Source organism: Cynocephalus volans, chromosome 4 (genome assembly GCF_027409185.1).
Source record: "Cynocephalus volans isolate mCynVol1 chromosome 4, mCynVol1.pri, whole genome shotgun sequence".
Taxonomy (NCBI): Eukaryota; Metazoa; Chordata; class Mammalia; order Dermoptera; family Cynocephalidae; genus Cynocephalus; species Cynocephalus volans.
The window spans coordinates 83,665,838-83,687,910 of record NC_084463.1 but is presented as its reverse complement, the minus strand read 5'-3'; positions in this window follow the sequence as shown (position 1 = coordinate 83,687,910).

Sequence of the window (22,073 nt, the reverse complement as noted above, 5' to 3'; positions counted from 1 at the left end):
TTGCAGGATGGGGAAGCAAAGAGAACAAGACAGACTTTCCTCTTCTTTTAAAGTCCTCAGAACCACACCCCTGACCACCATTTTTAGTCCATTCACTACTTCATGGTCCTACAATCCAATCACCTCTTCAGGGCTCCACCTTTCAATTATCATGATAGGATTTCCCACCCTCTTAACAGTCACAGTTTCTAATACATAACAATTTCTAATACATAAAACTTGGGGGACACAATGCAAGCTTCAGTGAGTTTTGGGGGGACGTGATTCAATCCACTACAAATGATTTTTATTTTTAAGCTATAAAAAAGGTAAAATTATTTTATCACTTAATGATTTTAACAAAAGTCTTGAAAACTTTGGAAATAATTTGCATGAGATTGGTTTTGCATATATTCTGTTGGTGTAGAAAGTGTTTTATTTCTTGTATGATTTATTTTGTGTTTTACTTGTTCCTTTTTGTTTTGTTTGCAATTGGCTAGTACAGGAATCTAAGGTGAGGGACCTTGACCTTGGTGTTACCAGTACATGCTCCTCCAAGTGACTTAATTGGCCAGCCCTGTTTTTGTGTTTTAACATAAGACTTTAATGTGAAAACAAATTTGGCCCCCACTCCAGGGTGGACATTTCTCCTGCCTTTCACACTCAAAATACAGTTACTTAAGGTTTTCTCTCAACAGCAGAATATAGTACTCACTGCCTGGAACTCCTCAATTTCACTTCTAGAGAGAATGGCTAGAAAGCTCCTTTCCAGGGAAACCTTATGTCAGAGCAGGGTGGAAAGGAGTTGTAGTCAGGCAAATGATAATTTATTTCTACCTGAGAAAATAAATATGATGGAGGCTTTTACCCCCAACACATTTAGTCTACGACTTATGGGGTAGGAAAAGAGGCCACTTCGGATCCTTGAACAGTTTCCATTTTTTTTACTCCAGATAGCTTACAAGCAGTCTAAAGGAGCCAAGCTATAAATTCTGGAGAAGCAGCTTGGTTCTGTGCTCTAGAGTTTTTACAAAACAGCCTTGGCTGTACAGAGAACATTGGGACAGTGGAGTGAGAAAGCAAGTCTCTGAGGAGCTGAAGGAACAAACCTCCAGCAGGAGAGAAGGAAAGGAGAGAGCCCAGCTTCTCAAAGCTGGATTGTTCCACCATAAAATCTCTATGCCTTTGCTGGACTCTTCTGAGATCTGGGAGTTCCCCTTGATTAAGTCATCCAGAGATAGAACTGGAGGTTTGATTCTGGGGACAGATGGCAAGGACTTAGGAGAGAGAATCTCTATGGAAAAGGGAAATGGCTGAGCCGACACCCTGATTCATGGGGCAGAGTGGAGTTAGAGTGGGGAGTAACCTGTTAAACCAGTGCCAGTGAATAGAGCTAGTCAAATGGGGTAGGGGAAGCCAAGAGAATTCTGGAAAAAGAAAAGTGAGAGATTAGAAGGTGCAAGAAGGAGCTTTTACTGTTTACTGGACAGACCATCCTCTTGTCTTAGCTTCAGAAAAAAAGCAGTGGAGGGTGAAAGAGTTGCCCTTGATCTGGGGCCAACACAATAAAATACGTCTCTATGGCCCTTCCAGATGCTCGCAATCTAACCCAACTGCCAGGGAAGTCTGTGAAGTTTTCTGGCTCCTAGAGTCCCTTCTGGTATTGTCAATCCCAAATTCTCTGATCCAGGGGCTGCCCCAGCCTTTTCTCCCTGTTATTTGTTTTGTTTTTTCCTAACGCAGACAAACCAACACTGTTCCATTCCAAGGTGTGACAATTCCAAACTCTAGCCAGCCTTTCATGTCATTATAAAGTTATATAATGTTACCCAAGTAGGAAGATAAAAGATATTCCTTGACCACTTGTTAGTTGCAGTTATACAATTTAAACATTTGAATATTCTGTATGTGGGCCTCAATTTGTTGTTTTTCCTTGACTTCATAAAAAATGAGAAGATGTCTGTGGGGAAAAAAAACTACAAAAAACTCTTGGAGAAATGTTAACAGTCAAAATGAAGAGCTATGTGGAATGGGTACTGGTGATTAAGTGAAACTATCTCTTGACACCCACCTTTACCCAGCCTAGAGCCTGTTCCCAAATCAGCTTCCTTGAAAATTGCCCTTTTCTCCTTTTACTGATGAGTTTATAAATTGAATTGTAACAAAACAGAACCACAATACTGAAAAAAAGACAAAACATTTTTTAATTAATTTTTTATTGAAATATATTGATTGTACATATTTGTGGGGTACAGAGTTATATTTCGGTATATGTATACAATGTGTGATGATCTAATTAGGATGATTAACATATTTATCATTGCAAAACTTAATCATTTCTTTGTGATGTGAAAACTTGATTGCACCTTTATCTTTTGTATTTCCAAAAATGTTTTGTACTCTCTTTAATACTCTTCCAGGTTTTTTCCAAAAAACCGAGGTAGAGATGTTGGAGGAAGATTACCTCTAATAATTAGTTCAGGGCCTACCACTGTGTTAAATATTCTACATACATTATCTCACACAATTATCATACAACTCCTAGAGTCTTAATTCTGAAATGAAACAAAGATTCAACTCGGGCCATGGAGAGTTTTTGGAAGGAATGGAAATTATCATTTGGTCTCTAAACCTTCAATAATACATATATATATATTTCAGGTGGATGATGCTATTAAGTTTCTACAACTATGCTTTTTAATAATGATCTTGGATTCCAAATACACAACTAATTTCTCCTGGGAGCTCATAATTTTCGAGAACATCTCCAAGGTTTTTGTGTTTTTTCCTATTTCTCTACCAAGAAGCAGGCAGCTGGCTAAAAGAGATGGTCAGCCAATGGGCAATGCTTAAGCAATTCAAATACCCTTTCATGAATGGTGAGCCAGAATAAACTATTCTAGCTTCACAGTTTAAACTCTAGACTAGTTTTCAAGGTTTCAAGTGTATCATGATATAATTCATCACCCTCCACAGTGAACATTTGTGAACTTCCAAGATGTATCAAGAACTACTACAGCAGACTACAGTCTACACTTCTTCATCCTTTTCCCCCACCTCAACCTTTCCCTCGGTATGTACTAACTATTCACTGATGAGTTATAATAATGCAAATGCTTTTAGATTTTCATAATAAAATGCTTTGCAGCTTTTAAGAACTTTTGCATATTTTATTTCATTTGATATTTACAAGAAAAATAAGCTTGTTTAATACTCTTTTTTTTGTTTTGACTGGTAAGGGGATCATAACCCCTGGCTTGGTGTTGTCCACACCATGCTCAGCGAGTGAATACACCGCACTGGCCATCCCCATATAGGATCCGAACCTGCAGCCTGGGCGCTACCAGTGCAGCACTCTCCCGAGTGAGTCACGGGGCCAGCCCAGCTTTGTTTAATACTCTTTAGACTACATTACAGAGTGTGTTGGTTTTCTATTGCTACTGTGATAGACAACCACAAATTTAGTAGCTTAAAAAACAAAATGTTATTATCTTACAGTTCTGTAAATTAGAAGTCTGACACAAATTTCACTGAGCTAAAATCAGGGTGTCAGCAGGATCACATTCCTTTTTGAAGGTTCTAGGGGAAAATCACTATCCTTGCTTTTTCTGACTTCTAGAGGCCTCCCACATTCCCTCCATTTTCAAAATAAGCAACAGTGGGTTAGAATGAGTCCTCCTCAGATGACACTACTCTTTCTCTTCTGCCTCTCTTAATTTCAGCTCATTAGCAACATTAATTACATCTGCTACTTTAATTTCCCTTTGCCATGTAACCTATTCACAGATTCCAGGATTAGAAAATAGAAATCTTTGGGAGGCCATTATTATGCCTACCACACACAGCAATTAATTTATGTGGAAATTTCCTCAGGGGAAAAAAGGTCAACAGAAGTATTAGAATGTAGAAAATGTGTTCAGTGGTGGATAATGAAGGATATATTTCTTACTTGCTTTTGTTATGAAAGCTTCAATGTATTATCCATAACTCAAAAAAAATATTTGCAGAAATTATCAGGCAGGCTTTTATTGTCTAAATATGTGTGTTCCCCCCAAAATTCATATGTTGGAACTTAATCCCCAATGTGTATTATGTATTAAGAAGGAGGGCCTTTGGAGAAATGATTAAGTTATGAGGGATCTGCCTTGGTGAATGGGATTAATGCCTTTATTGAAAGAAGCTAACTAGCCCTTCCACATTTTCTGCCATGTGAGATTGCCATGACAAAACTCCATCTATGGAATAGGCCCTCACCAGACAGGATATCTGCTGGCAAAATGATCTTGGACTTCCCAGCCTCCAGAACTGTGAAAAAATAAATTTCTGTTCTTTATAAATTATCCAGTCTCTGGCATTTTGTAATAGAAGCAAAAATGGACTAAAATACATGGTTTTATTCTACAATAAATATTTAGTTTTCACTTCTAAATTGTAAGATGAATGTTTTATATAATCCACATTAAAAACTTTTTATTTAAAAATATGCTTGATTTTTTTCTGATTCATGCATTTTAAAAAATTGATTATACATATTTATGGGACACAGAGATGACTCTCAGCACCTGTGCCCAAGATGTGATGATCAGATCAATACTATCAGCATGCCCAGCACCTCAAATTGCAGTTATACCCTGTGTCCCCCACCCAACCTCTCCCCAATCCTTCATCCACTCCCCCTCTGGCCACCCTAGAGTCTGTTCTCACCCTCTGCAAGTCCAATGCACTACTGTGGTCTTTCTTTCTTTCATTTTTCTCTCTTAACTCCCACTTATGAGTGAAAACATGTGGTATTTTTCCCCTGTGCCTGGCTTATTTCACTTAACATCATTTTCTCTAAGCTGCTGCTCATCACAGAATTTCATTCTCTTTTATGGCAGAGCAGTATTCCATTATGTATATATAACATTTTCCTTATGCAGCCACCCATCAATGGAAATTTAGGTTGGTTCCATATTTTGGCTATTATAAATAGAGCTGTGATGAACACAGGAGTGCAGGTATCCCTTTGACATGATGATTACCATCCCTTCGTGTATATACCCAGAAGTAGGATTACTGGATCATACGGTAGTTCAATCTGTAGTTGTTTGAGAAAGGTCCATACTGGTTTTCATAATGGCTGCACTAATTCTCAGTCCCACCAACGGTGTAGAAGAGTTCCCCTGTCCCCACATCCGCATCAGCAATCGCTATTCTCAGTCTTTTTGATAACAGCTAGTCTAACTGGGGTGAAATGATATCTCAATGTGGTTTTGAGTTGCATTTCCCTGATTCTTGGTGATGTTGAGCATCTTTTCATATACCTGTTAGCCATTTGTATGGCTTCCTTTCAAAAATGTCTCTTCAGCTCCGTTGCCCATTTTTTAATTGAAATCTTTATTTTTTTTTACATTGAAGTTCTTTAAGTTCCTTGTATATTCTGGGTATGAATTCCTTGTAGGATGAATAATTTGCAAATATTCTCTCCCATTCTGTAAGGAGGGAAAATTGACAAAACCTTAGGAAGACTAAGAAAAAAAGAAAAAGAAAAAATGCAAATTAATAAAATCAGAGATGAAAAAGGAAATATTACAACTGATACGTCAGAAATACAAAGGATCATAAGAAACCATGACAGATAGCTATACACAAACAAATTGGAAAACCTAGAAGAAATAGTTAAATTTCTGGACACATACAATCTACTACAAAGAATCACAAATAAATCAGGAAGAGTCACAAATAAATCATAATAAAAAAAAACTAAATATACTAATAACTAGTAACAAGATTGAATCAGTTATAAAAAGTATTCTTTAAGAAAAAGCCCAGGACTTGATGGCTTCACTACAAAATTCTACCAAATATTTAAAGAGCTAATACCAATTATTCTCAAACTATTCCAAAAAATTTAAAGGGAGGGAATTCTTCTAAATTTATTCTAAGAGACCAGCATTACCCTGATACTAAAACAAGACAAGGACACAATAAAAACAAACAAGCAAACAAAGAAAAACTACAGACCAATACCCCTGATGAACATAGATGCAAAAATTCTAAAAAACAAACAAACAAACAAAAACTAGCAAAACAAATTCAACAGCATGTTAAAAAGATTATTCACCAAAATAAAGTAGGATTCATTCCAGGTATTTAAGAATGATAAAACATATGCAAATCAATGAATGTGGTGCATCACCTCAGCCAAACCAAGGACAAAAACCACATGATTATTTCAATACATAGTGAAAAAACATTCAATAAGATTCAGCATCTTTTCATGATAAAAACTCTCAACAAATTAGATATAGGAAAAAGGTACCTTATTACAATAAAGGCCTTATATGACAAACCTCCAACAAGCATCATAACGAATAGTGAAAAGCTAAAATCTATTTCTCTAAAATCTGGAACAAGGCTGTGATGCTCGCTCTGCCACTTCTATTTAACATAGTACTGGAAGTTCTGGCCAGAGCAATCAGACAAGAGAAAAAAAGAGAGTATCTTCTAAACTGGAATGGAAGAAGTCAAATTGTCTCTGTTTGCAGATGACATGATCATATACATAAATACACACACACACACACATATACATACATATATGTAGAAAACTCCACCAAAAATATTCATAAAATTAATAAATGAGATTAGTAAAGTAGCAGGATACAAAATCAACATACAAAAATCAGTAGCTTTTCTATATGCCACCTGTAAACTATGTGAAAAAGAAATCAAGAAATCAATCTTATTTCAACAGCTAAAAACATACATAGGAATGAATTTAACCAAGGAGGTAAAAGATCTTTACAATAAAAACTATAAAATAATCATGAAAAAAATTGAAGACACAAATAAATAAAATGTCATTCTGTGTTCATAAGTTAGAAAAACTAATATTATTAAATACTTCCCAAAGCAATCTACATATTTAGTGCAGTTCCAACCAAAATACCAGTGACATACTTCACTGAAATAAAAAAGAAAAAAATCCCGAAATTTGTATGGAACCACAAAATACTTCAAATAACCAAGGCAATCTTGAGCAGAACAACGAAGATGGAGGCATCACACTACCTGACTTCAATATATATTAAAAACTTATAGTAGCCAAATCAGCATTATACTGGCATAATAATAGAAACATAGACAAAGGAAACAGAATAAATAACCCAGAAATAAAAGTGTGTGCTCATTCACAATAGCCAAGATATGGAATTAACACGAGTGTCCATTAACAGATGAATGGATAAAGAAATTGTGGTATATATACACAATAAAATACTATTCGGTCATAAAAAAAACAACAACAAAAAATCTAAATCCTGTAATTTTCAGCAACATGGATGAACTTGTAGGACATTATATCAAGTGAGGTGAGGCAAGCACAAAAAGACAAACGCCGCATGATATCATTCATATGAGGAATCTACAAAAGCTGATTTCATAGAAGTAGAGTGTACAATAGTGGTTACCTGAGGCTGGAGAAGGGAGGAAAAGGAAGGGAAGGGGGAAGTTTAGTTAATGGGTATAGGGCCACAGTTAGACAAGAGAAATAAGTTCTGCAAATGAATCTGCTATTGCACAGAAGGATAATTATAGTCAACAATATTGTATAGTATATTTCAAAGGAGCTAGAAGAGAGGATTTTGAATGTTGTCACTAAAAAAAAGATGAATGTTTGAGATGATGGAAATGCTAAATACCTTGATTTGATTGTTACACAATGTATATACATATCAAAACATCTCACTGTACCTCATAAACATTTATAATTATTATGTGTCAATTAAAGAAAGTGAAATGGAGGATAATAATAGAAAAAAAACAAAAGAGAGATGAGTGAGTTATAAGAGGGACTGGATAGAAGCCTAACAAATTTTTTATCTCAGAGTGGTATTGTGGGTGATATTTTTATTCTTCTATTTAATAATTTTCTATAAAAAGCATCTCCTAGTTTGGTAGTCAGAAAAGAAATAAACATTATTTTACATCAAGAAACTTAATATCAGTTTTAATAGTATACAATGGAAAGCCTTTGATAAAATAAATAGTAATGTACTATCATGAAAAAAATATTGAATAAGAACAGATTTGGAGGAATGACATCATCCAACTTCGAGACTTACAATAAAGCTACAGTTACAAGACAGTGTGGTATTGAGGATAGAATAAGTAAAGAGATCAGTAAAACAAAAGAGCACGCCTATACATAGACTGACATATAGACAGTCAATGAATCTTTCACAAAGATCAAAGACTATACGATGGAGAAAAGACAGTTTTTTCAGCAAGTGGTGCTGGAACCACCGGACATCTGCATGCAGAAAGATGAATCTAGATAGAAACTTTACAATCTTCACAAAGTTTAACTCTAAACAGATTAGACCCGAAAGTAAAATGCAAAAACTGTAAGACTCCTAGAAGATAATAGAGAAGAACACCTACATGAACTTGGGTGTAGTGATTTTTTAGATACAATAACATAAGCACAATCTATGAAAGAATTAATTCATAATCTGGGCTCCTTTTAAATTAAATACTTCTGCTCTGCGAAAAGTAATGTCAAAGGAATGCGAAGACAAGCCACAGACTGGGAAAAAATATTTGCAGAAGACACATCTGATAACAGACTGCTGTCTAAAGTATACAGAGAATTCTTTAAGTCCCAATAATAAGAAAACAAAGAACCCAATAAAAAAAAAGGGTCAAATTTTAACTGACACCTCACCAAAAAATGTATACAAATGGCAAATAAGCATATGAGAAGATGATAAACATCATATGTTATCAGAGAAATGCAAAGTAAAACAGCAATGAGATATAACTACACATCTTTTAGATGAACCAAAATCCACAACGCTGACAACAACAAATGCTGGCAAGCATGTGGAACAACAGAAATTCTGATTCATTGCTGGTGGGAATGCAAAATGGTACAACCACTTTGGAAGGCAGTTTGGCAGTTTCTGACAAAACTAAACATTCTCTTACCATATATATGATCCAGCAATCATGCTCCTTGATATTTAACCAAAGGAGTTGAAAATTTATTTCCACACAAAAACCTGCACATGAATGTTAATAGCAGCTTTATTCATAATTACCAAAACTTGGAAGCAGTCAGATGTCCTTCACTGGGTGAACTGATAAATAAACTGTGGTACATCTAGATGATGAAACGATATTCAGTGCTAAAACAAAATGAGAAATCAGTCCATGAAAAGACATGGAGGAATCTTAAATGCATTACTTAGTGAAAGTTATCACTCTAAAAAATCTACGTACTATCTGCTTTCAACTATATGACATTCTGGAAAAGGCAAAACTATGGAGACAGTAAAATGATCAGCAATTTCCAAGGGTTGCAGGGGGTGGGGATGAATGAGTGGAGCACATTTAACTTTAAGGGCATGTTTTATTTCTAATAGATGTCATTATGCATTTGTCCAAACCCACAGAATGTACAAAACCAAGAATGAATTCTAATATCAACACACACAAAAAAAAACCGGGGGGGGGGGGAAGAAGATATAACAACCACAATTACTTGAAGTTGATACGACAAGCAAACAGAAAGGATGTTGTTGGGGGGGAGGGGGGGAGGGAGAAGGGAGGGAGGTTTTGGTGATGGGGAGCAATAATCAGCCACAATGTATATCGACAAAATAAAATTTTTTTAAAAATGTGTTCTTTATTGAGGAAAAAAATTAATTTTACCTAAATTCAGAAGTTATTAAAGGGAGCTACATAGTCTCACCTAACCTCTGACTCAAACTGGTTTGCCCCTGGAAGTCAGCACTTGGTGTTTTTATGCATATTCTTCTCAATCAGTTAGAACTCTCCATGTGTCCTGAATTAATTACTATTAGTAATTTAAGAAGTACAAACCAGTTTTAAATTTAAGGAGTAAAACCATGGGACCAAGTCATGGTTCAGCTACTATACAAGTTGTGTGACTTTGGTGGCTGATGTTTTATGAGCTCAGTTTCCTTGTTTTCAAAGTGGAGATGGTAGACATAATGCTATCTAGAGGCTGCCTTACAGTGGTGTTGGGAGGAATGAGGAAATGTGTAAACAGTTTGTTAGATGTGATGCTCTATAGAATAGATATTTATTATATATGTATAAAATATGTATTTATCAGATGTATATATAGAACAAGTTATAAAAAACCCCAAGGTTTAAGATAATAATGGCACCTCAAGAAAACATCATTTGTAGAACTTAGATTTTGTATGTAAGCACTTTTACCTCTTTTGTTAAGTTATATGCCAAGGTATATGTCAGTGGTGTACAATCAACTCTCAGAATGAAGTTTCCTGAAAAATAGGGAAAGGATAGATTGTTTTTAATTTAATTTCTCTCTGTTATTAATTTATTCAAAACCATTCCTAATTCTCTAAGTAGAATGATCCTTTTAAAAACTAAATTCAATTAAAGCTCTCCAAGGGTTCCCCACCTCACTCTATAAAATCCTCATCTTCACCATGGCCCACAGTGCCACACATGAAACAACCCCAGGTCACCTCTCCAAATCTTCCTCTCTTTACTGTGCCCAAGAATACTGCCTCAGGGTCTTTGCACACACTGTTCCCTCAGCCTGGATCAGTGTTCTGCATTATATCTGTGTGCCTTATTCCTCCTCTGGTCTAATGTCACATTTTCTAAGAGGTTTCCCCTGACCACCCTACCAAACAGCACACTCTTCCCCACTCCCTGTCTTAACCACTCCATTTCTCTCTTAACCTTGGCTTATTTTTCTTCGTATTATTCATCTACCTAACATATCAAATATTTGTATTTTTATTATCTGTCCTCCCACTAGAAAATGAGTTTCATGGGACCAGGTGCTTTATTTAATTTGCTGCCAAAGCCTCCCCGTGCTTCAAATGGTCCTAGCATTTAGCACTTACCTAATATAAATATTTGTTGTGAAAATGAATTTGTGAGCCAGTTGCTTTCTAGATGGTTCTGAATAGAGAACAGACATGGCATTCCCATTCCTCAGGAGTTCAAGGGCTGGCAGGTGTGAGAGTCAAGAGAATCAGCCAGGAGAGGTGCTCTTGGGAGGCCTTGGGAGCACAGGGACCAGAGGCCGACTCAGGAGGAGGGTGTGGGGGAGAGGAAGTTAAGACAACTTCATCAAGGGGGTGACTCTTGAACTGAGTTTTCTAGAACCAGAAACAGACAGCTGGGCCAAAAATAAATGGTACTTTCAGCGAAGGGCAAAGCCTGTACAAATGCCAAGAAATATAAAAACACATGATACACTCAAAGGATGACAAGTAGCTTTTATCCAAAACCTTAGAATATCCATGTCTGGAAACAGAAAAAGATGAGGCTTTAAAAATAAATAGTGACACACCAGCAGAATTGGTTATGGAACTTGAAAAGTTGATTTTAAAATTCTAGAACTCATCTGGAAGAATAAATGTGCACAAATAGCCAATGTAAGTTTTTTTCCCCCTGTTTTTCTCCTCTTTTTTGTATGTTTCAACTCTTTTTTTATAGTGGTAAAATATATATAACATAAGGTTTTCCATTTTAAGAATTTTAAAACATAAAAAGTGCTTACAAGAGTATCAATTAGGGAAGGGGGTAGGTTTAATATATTAATTGCACATATTCAAGTCTAAATAATTATGCTTGTAGCTCTCTACCCTCCCCTAACCTTATATAGAAACAGGTATGCAAATAAAAGGATCTTTACTGCAACAGACTGAAGCAATCTAACCATCAACTAGAGTACTGGTACATAAACTGTCCTATTGAATACATTGTGGAATGTTTGTTTTCCAAGTGAAATAGATCCATATGTACTGACATGGGAAGTTTTCTAAAATATGTTGCTGAATGCAAAAAGTCCAGTGGCAGAACCATATATCTGTAATATAATACCAAAAACCTGTAGAAGGGAGTGAGAAGCAATAGAGGGTAGTGGTTAGAAGGAAAAAGTTGGAACAGACCAGCTGGATTTGAGTCTAAGCTCAACCTTTCAGTAGCCATGTGACCTTGGGAAAATTAATTTACCGTTCTGAATCTCAGTTCCCTCTTCAATAAAACAGAGATAATAAAGCATATTTACTTCACAGGGTTAAGGTGAGTATTAAATAAATTTTTACAAGTAAAGCATTTAAGACAGGACCTACTATATTGTTGGCACTTGTGTGAGCTAAATTCTACACTGTATACGAATGTCAGCATAACGGAAACAATCCTAACAGAGGACCTTAGTACCTTTGGAAAGTGGATTAATTATGAGTGGTTTGTGTGGTTAGTGCTATTGTTTAAGTGTGTCCCCCAGAATGCATGTGTTGGAAATTTGGTTGCAGATGTGGCGGTGTAAAGGGTGATTAGGTGTAGAGACATTACTGGCTCTTGCTGGACCGCGTTAACTCTCACAGGAGAGAGTGGGTTCTCCCTCTCGCACGACTGGATTAGTTCTCACGGGAATGGATTAGTTCCAGAGAGAGCAGGTTGTTATGAAGTGAGGTTGACTGTGATGCTTTGCCTCTTTCCAAATGCACCTTCTTCCCTTCTGCCATGTTATGAGGTATGCTCTTGATCCTGAAAATGATGGGGTCACAAGCAAGCATTTCAAGCCAGGAAATTACATAATCAGAAAAACACATTAATAGTTATAAATACATGAAAAATCAAATCTTAAAAACCTAGCAATAGGGGGTCGGGGGCTAAAGTTCTCAGCCCACGCCCCCATAATGTCTGCATCCATCCCAGCAAAGAGCTAGCCGGGGCTGGAAGCCCCCTGGGCTCCCCTGCCAAAATGAAGGTGGGGCCAAGGTCTTGATCACGGCCCCCGTTCTCCCTCCTCCTTCTATCCTCCTCCCCCTCCCCTCCCTCTTCCCCCTAACTGTTCTGCAACAGCATTTTAGAATGTAAAATAATAATACATAAATAAATTAAAAATAAATAAAATAGAAAAAAACTAGCTATAAAGAGAACATTATACACAAAGAACATGTTTGGTGTGTTCTCTACTAATCTCTGATTCTTCTGAACCCCTGGAAGAGTACATTGTGCAGAGAGGAGCTCAGTAAATATTTGTTAAACTCAAAATAAATAAATTAAAATTCTTGGTGATAAATGAAATGTTGCAAATCGGTATTTTTTCAAAATTGGTATGCATGATATTATGATGAAACAGGTTTAAATTTAAATGATAATTTTCTACCCCATTCGAAATCATAAAAATATTTAGATCCATGACTTATTTATTCAACAAGTATTTAATAAATTCCTTCTATATACAAGGTAACCTGCCAGATGGAGCAAATCAAGGAATGCAGATTTCCTGAATTAGCACTTCACAGTGTAAAGAAAATGAAAAAAAAAAAAAAAAATCTCTCAACTATGGCTTCCACACTGCTGTGAGTCAGAAGGAGCAGCCTAACAAACCAGCAGCAGATTCCCTAACCACATGTTAGTAGATTGCCTCCCATTATGAACTAAACTGCTTCTCCTAGCATAATCACATCTTTTCTTATGAGACAAATTATATTCAACCTCTATAGATGAATCAGCATCAATATAGACCACACTACTCTCTTGAAGGAGTCTGGACTTCTGCTATAATAAAAAAGAAAAAAATATATATATATATGCATGTTTATATGACTTGACCTCTCTCCTCCCCCCAAATGCACATCCACATTTACTGTATGCGGATTTCTGAATTAGGTTGGCCCATGTTAACCACAGATTTGACATTTAAGATTCTCCAAAGAGAGTTGGTTTGAAAGAATTTCAGTAAATGTTATTGGTAAGAAACAATAAGCGTTTTTTAATACTAACATTTAAGATGAAACTGACCATGTACTTATGGTAAAGGGAAAAGGAGTTAATTTCTTGTCCATATTGTAGTTTATCCTTCAAAAAACCCTCTTAGCAAACATGAATGACCTAAGAGACCTTTTAGTGGCAATCTTCCCATGAACATTTCATTATTTAGGCAGAGAAACTTGCCTGATTGACAGGTGTTGGGAAAATGGCACAATTTGATCAGGCTCCCCTCCCCTCGGAGGACATTCAGGGTCGTTTGGTAAACGTTGTGTGGGTGGAGTGAGTGCGCCTGCTCAGCTCCTCTTTGGCTGGTTTTTACTGCCTCTGGCACCCGCCCTGCATGGCCACGTTTTTTCCAGACCTACAACTTCCAAGGACCTTTTGGCTGGTTACCTAGCTTACAGACCTGCGTGAAGGGGTCTGGTGACCCAGCCTGGCGTGGAGGGGTCTGGGGACCCAGCCTGGCGTGTGAAGGATTTGTGACTCAGTCTGTGAATGGGCTTGAGGGGTCTGGGAGCTCCAGACCCAGCCCTAGTTCGACCATCGGCCCAGTGGGTGCAGGATGACCAGCAGGTAAAAGAGCCCCGACAACTAGCGTGGTCACCTTGCTTTATTGGCGTCATGAACAGGATTAAGAGCTAGACAATTGGTGCTGTGAGCAGGATTCGAGACATTAGCCTCGCAGTAGCCTTTGTCGTAGCAAGACAGCAGGGAATGTGTTATTTCAAATTTATACCTTGAAAAATGTAGGAAGTTAAATCTTGTCTCTATCCTGAACATGAAGTCAAGCTCACCCTGTAGGAAGACACCACCTACTGGTGAAGATTGATAATTGCACATTTTTAGAATACTGTCAAAAAAGTGTAGCAAACTTTTTTTGAGATATCAATGTGGATTTTGAGTCATTAAAACATGCTATTTCCTAAGCATTCTGACTGTATGATAAAAATAGAAAAAAATATTTAATAAAATCTAAGTGGTAAAAATAATTTAAAAGATACAAATCACAGCCTCAAAATATTTATACTCTTCCTGACACCAGCCGAAATCTTTCTTGTAAAAGCTTCAGCCATATCTACAGGAGCACAGGATTTTTTTTCAGAGAAAATTGAAGTTGAAAGGGCTTCACATAATACCTGGAGTATATCAGAAGTCAAATAAATATTTACAGCATGACTGGAAGTCAATGGAATAAATATTAACCTTGCATATTTTAACTTTACAGGTAATGCTCTATTCCACAAAGCCAAAAATACATGCAGGTAAAATTACTTTACAAGGGACCTAATAAATATTCTGTTCTGGAACTTTCTGCCTCACTTTTATTATGATTTGATATGAAGTAGATCATTATTATATAGTGAAGATAAATGTGAAAAGTATACCCTACTGTACAAGCTCAAAGGGCATTTAAATGAGGTTAGCTTTGTAAACTATTTTAGAAATCATAATAGAATCATGATAGAAATAAAACATGTTTTGAGTTTGGCTTCAAGTATATCTACTTATCCCAGGAAATAGATAAATTAATTTTGACAATTGACATTAAATGGCTCTAAATAGCTCAAAACAAAACAAACAAACAAAAAAACCCTTAGTTCTATAGAGACAAGAGATTTTTACTGTTGATTTTTGAATGAGGATATGTTGCTTCAGATTTTTTGGAAAAAAAGTATTTTCTCACTAGACTCACTTGTTATCTTTACATGCTTAACAGTTAAGTCCTAACTGTTATAATATTATGAAAATTTTTACTTTAGCAAATTATCTACCTCTGCCAACTCAGGAGAACCAAGAAGACTGAATTCTTCTACATCCCAGCTTGCAAACAAAATTGTTCTTCTAGGCCTCTATCCTAAAATATATGGGTGTATATGTAAATGCTGAAAAAAGCCATACTATACCCAAGATATCTCTAAGCCAAATTGGAAAAACAACAACAGCAACAACAACAAAAAAAACTCTTTAGTGGTTGTTTGGGAAGAGCAAATTGTGGTAAGAATTTTTAATCATATAATTTCTTTTTGCAAGATTTTAAAGCCGATTTGACAGAACAAAACAGCGCAGTTAGATTAGAAGGGGAAAATGCAGACATAGTAAAAATCCTGCAAGTTTTATAAAATATTCTAACAGGCTTATAATGATTGGCTATGCATAGGAAGTCATTGGTGGTCTACAGCTACCTAGAATGAAAGAAAAAAAATGTGAGATGCAGTCAGTGTTGTGAGAGTAGATATAAATGAGAGAAAATCCTTTAGAACTCTTCCCTATTGTTCTGACATCACATGAACAGTTGTTCAAGCTCAGCTGGTTGAGTGATTTCACTCCATTCTCTGCCAGAACTGATCAACAGGGACTCAGTTAAATAGCAATGTCTGCTGCTGCTGCTGAAAACTATGTTAAGTCAATAGTGAGGGCGTAGGGTTTGAGGTTATAAACACTAACTTTGGAGTTAAAGAAAGATCTGGTTTCAAACCCTGGTTCTCTAACTTAGCACAAATGTGACTGAGAGAAAGTTATTCAAACTTATTTCTTCCATTTCTTCATCTCTATTCCTTGTGTACAGGGAATAACAGAGTAAAGATGAAGACACCACTTGATTATTGGGAGGATTAAATAAAATAATGTTTATAAATCACTTAGTCAGTGCTCCAAAAATTGTAAGTTGTCATTATTTTAGTAAATAGTTTATGTGTGTTTATTAAGACCATGTATCTTATAGCTGTTGACTCCAGTGTTCTATTTTTGCCCGGTTTAATAGTATTATTCAAATTTCCTATTCATTATTATTTATTATACCATTATTTTGTCATACTCTATAATTGTCACATGGATGTTTTGTATTTTCCACAGGAATTTTCTTGCAGAATCATAAAACTTTTTGTAATAAGTTTAAACACTACGTATTTCATGAACTATGTACATTCAGGTCTCCATTGTTTTGTTTTCTTAAGTATAAGATAGCTGTGGGGGAAAAAAATGAACACCATTGCATTTTATTTTAAATGAACACATCATGCTTTGGTGGACTGGTAGCCAGAAATTTGAGTTTGGCCCTAATTCTCTTATTTCGCTACAGACTAGCTGTATACCCTTGAGCGAATAACTTGGTTCTCTAAACCATGGCTAATTTATCTATTAAATGAGAACAGCAATAACAAGGGAAACTTCTCACTGGTTGCTATGAGTTCAAAAGAGGTAACATATATGAAAAGACTGTTTCTTTGAGAAAATAAGTACCATGCAAACTTTACATTCTTTTACCATTGTTTTTATTGTTGCTAAAAATATATGGACTACGTTTTATAGCCTCCAGACACCTTGTTTGCAAGGCCAGCAAAGGGAATGGACTTTCTGTTCTCAATGTGTAATGATTATTTTAAAAACAACTGTTTGAACTAAATTTTGTTTTGGTTTTCATATAAAGATTCTAAAGTGACTAAAGTGATGATGCTAAGAGTATAAACCTAATTTCTTGAGAACAAACCAGGGTTGGGGGTGTGTGAACAGAGATACCAAACTTCTGACAGAATCTCACTGGACAACAAGATCAATATTTTTCTGAGTAGAGCACTTATCTCTTCAGTTACTTAGTACACTTGACCTGAGGTGTGAGGCTGGAAGAGCCTGAGGAACTTCTGCTTACAGTTCTCTAACTAGGAAGCTTTAAGTCCACTCTATCCTTTCCAGTGAGGAAACCTGTCTTCATCTCCTTAGTTGCCAAGAGCAACCAATAACAGTATAATTCCTTTAACATAGGTTAAAATTTAATATATAAATATCAATAATTAAATACTGTATAAATAAATACAAAAATAAATATGCAATATAATGAACTAACCAACATAAGTCATAGAGCCACTATTTACTGAAAACTACTTTGTGCTACAAAGTACTCGATCTACTAAAACGATATGGTTTACATGTTCTCTCAGTTGACCATTTACGCAGACCTATAAGGTAGTATTTTTACGCTCACTTTGCAGAAGACTAAACTAAGACTGAGAAGTTGGCCTTCTTACACTTCACATATATTGCCTTCCTTTTACAGTGTCCCAAAGCTCCTCACAATTTCATGAACAATATGCTAAAGAAAGAGCTCAATGCTAAAGAAAGAGCTCAATGTTGAACTCTATGACATTTTCCATTTTATTATTTCAAACACTGATAAATATATTACCACATATGTCTATGGTCATCCTTTACAAAACACTTTCACATCCATCTATTAGAAAGAGAGGAAGAGCAGAGGAAAGGATTTCACTTCAACTGACAGAAACTAACAACTTCACGCTATATATATGTTTATGTATTTACACACATATATATGTAAATATATATGCAAGACTCTGAATATATATGATATATATATCAATATATAGAATATATATTAAATATATAACTATAATATATACAGATACAATAATATATATATATCAATGTATAGAATATTTATTAAACATATAACTATATAATATATACAAGTACAATTTATATATATACACACACACACACACTCACATACACACAGACATATACACATGCAAGACTCTAAAAGGTGGGGAGAAGAAAATAAATCAGCTAGGAACCTTAGGGCACAAGGAATGACACAGTAGTGAGTTCCCTGGGTTGTCTTTTGGCCCATATGTCTAGACTTGAAACTGATAAAGCAATCCAAAACTGCCAAGTGGCACATTTAGAACATTCTACCCAATGACAGACAAATCCATATTCTCAAGTGTGCATGGAACATTTGCACTAATACAGGATAGACCCTATATTAGGCCTTAAAACAAGTTTGAATATATTTAAAAGATTGAAATAATACAATCCCTCAATAAAAGGAGAAATCACAAGTGCAATTAAAAAATACTTTGAAATGAATGAAAATGGAGATACAATGTACCAAAACTTATGGGATGCATCTAAAGCAGTGCTTAGAAGGAAATATATAGTTGTAAACATCTATATTAGAAAAGCAGAAGGATCTCAAATCAATGAACTAATTTGTTACGTTAAGAAACTGGACAAAGAAGAGAAAGCTAAACCCATGAAGCATAAGAAAGGAAATAATAAAGATGTAAGAGAAATAATAATATATAAGACAAGGAAATAATGATATATAAGAGAAATAATCAAATAGATAATAGAAAAAAAAAAGAGAAAATCAGTAAAACCAAAGTTGGTTCTTTAAAAAAGATTAATAAAATTGACAAACGATTAGTTACTGACCAAGTTAAAAAGGTAAGATGTATTGCTAAAATCAAGAACGCAAGAGGAGATATTACTACTGATTGCACAGAAATAAAAAGGATTATAAAGGCATACTATAAACAATTATATATCAACAAATTAGATAACCTATGTGAAATGGATAAATTCCTAGAATGACACAAACTATCAAAATTGACTCAAGAAGAGAAAATGTGAGCAGATTATAATAAGCAAAGAGATTTAATAAGTAATAGAAACTTCTCAAAAAGACAAGGGAGAACAGTACCACATGGCTTCACTGTTTGAATTCTACCAAACATTTAAAGAATAAACATCAATCCTTTACACATTTTTCCAAAAAACAGAAGAGGAAACATTTTCAAACTATTCTATGTGGCAAACATTATCTTGATACCAAAATCAGATTAAAAACAAAATCCTAAGAAAATAGAACTACAGGCTAATATCCCTTATGAACATTGATGCAAAAATGTTCAACACAATATTAGCAAATGAAATCTGACAGCATATTAAAAGGATTGTTCACCATGACCAAGTGGGATTTCATCTCAAGAATGCAAGGCTAGTACAACATACAAAAATCAATCAATCTAATATTCCATATTAAGAGGAGAAAGATGAAAACACACATGATATTAATTGATGCAATAAGTAAACAAAAAATTAACAAAATTCAACACCCATTTATGAAAATAACTGTAAGATAACTAGGAATACTGATAGAAAATACAAAATTATTCTTATATTTTGTGATGTCAGAACATAAGGAACTGCTTATAAAAGTGTTGGGAGAACTTATATTATTTGTATATTGCTAGTAGGATGTAAAATGGTACAACCACCGCAGAAATGGTGCTTGTCAGCATCTTATAAAAGTAAACATGCTATTATCATATTATCCAGCAACAGCACTCCAAAGAAATGAAGACCTATGCTTACACAGAAATCTGTCTACCATTATCCACAGCAGCTTTATTCATAACAATCACAATTTAGATACAATTCAGCTGTCCTTCAACTGTTAAATGGTTAAACAAACTGTGGTACCACCACACAATGTAATACTACTTGGCAATAAAAACAAGCAATTTACACACACAGCAACTTGAACAAATCTCCAGAGAATTATGCTGAATAAAAAACTGCAACAAAAAAGTCCGGGAAAGTTGATAAATTATTCCATTTATATAACATTCTTGAAACGACAAAATTATAAAAACAGTGAACAGACTAGTAGTAGCTAGGGGATAATTCAGAGGATATAAATGGGGGGGTACAGGAGAGAAGTGGGTATGACTATAAAAGGGCAACATGAGAGATTCTCCTGGTGATGGAAAAGTTTTGTATAGTGACTGTATCAATATCAATCGATACCTTGGTTGTGATATTGCACTATATTTTGCAAGATGTTACCATTGGGGGAAACTTGGTAAATGGCATATGTAAACTTTCTGTATTATTTTTTGCAGCTGCATGTGAATCTGCAATTATTTCAAAATAATAAGTTTAAGATTTTAAAAAAGGATGTTGGAGCTAGATGGTGAAGGGCATACAATGATGTGCTAGAATTTTGCTATTTATTATGTAACCTCCATTAAGTCTGTGCTAAGTTGTGAGGCCCTTGAGAACAAAGCCTACATGCAACTCATACTTTTACTTCAGTGCTTGAAAGTCATTCCATGAATGCACCTTGAGTGAATGGGATCTGGGAAGCCATTAAAGGTCTCCAGTGCAGAGGCAAAAAATGAGACAATGCCATGACTGGCAGAGGTTCCTACTAAATGCTTGTGTTGTTGAGTAGAAAATAGGCAATGTTTAACAAAGCTGTCATTTGCATTGGTCCCAGCTCTATCACTGACTCTCCAAAATTTGGTTTCCTTATTTGTAAAATTAATATCACAATACTAACTCATATCATTGTTTTATAGGTTAATTGAGAAAATGCATGTAAAGCATTTAGTATGATAGTAAGTGCTAGAACATAATTAGCTCTCCATGCATGATAGATGCTGTTACTAGTGCCATTGTTGCTACCACTATTGTACCAAGTGTTACTCCAATAGGCAAATAAAAACCATATAATCACACTTCCTTCATTACAGATATAAATTATATGAAAGAACATACATGGCGTTCCCTTTTTCTTTCACCCAAGTCAACATGAAGTTTTATTTTACTATAACTCATCTTTTCTCAACTTTTTATTTATGTTCTCAGCATTCTTGGGCCATTGTCTGACTTTATATCTCTCCTCTTCATCTCACGTATTTATTAGGAAACTTTCATTTCATGGTATATCCAATTCATAAAACACTGTTAATTTTCTAATTAACACACAATGTTAAACTGCTAACTATTAGTGGGAATCTGAGATACAAAATATCCCATCTTCTCACATGGCTGCCTTGCGAGTAATCCTTTTTTTTTTTTTTTTTTTTTAATTAATACTCCGAAGACTGGTACTTTGGCAATTAGCTTTTGTTTTGCACAGGCAAGCAAACTCTACTTTGTTCAGTAACAGATTCTTGTCCTGGGCCGAGCCCGTGGCGCACTCGGGAGAGTGCGGCGCTGGGAGCGCGGCGACGCTCCCGCCGCGGGTTCGGATCCTATATAGGAATGGCCAGTGCACTCACTGGCTGAATACCGGTCACGAAAAAGACAAAAAAAAAAAAAAAAAAAAAAAAACCAGATGCTTGTCCCTGAAATCTGAAAAATGAACAGGATAAAGAGGATGGAGTCCTGTGGGGGAGAAGAGACAAGGGAATTTTAGGAAAAAAGAAGCAAACTAGTAAAGAACTTATTCTGTATCAGTCTCTGAGCAGTGAATACAAGGATGTGGGTGAGGGGGCAATACCAGGAAGAGTAAAATGCCTGTACAGAAGATTAAAATCCCCATGCTGACCTGGCCATGTCTAATTCCTATTTTTACACTTGAGAAAATGGAAACTCAATCTGAAATGTATCCTTGAGCATCTATCTTACTTAAGAATCACAATAACCCTAGGTGGTTACTAATAACCACACATGTTAGTTATGAGCTGAGTGTGTGACTCAAATGTCTTTTAATGATGTCAAGGTCA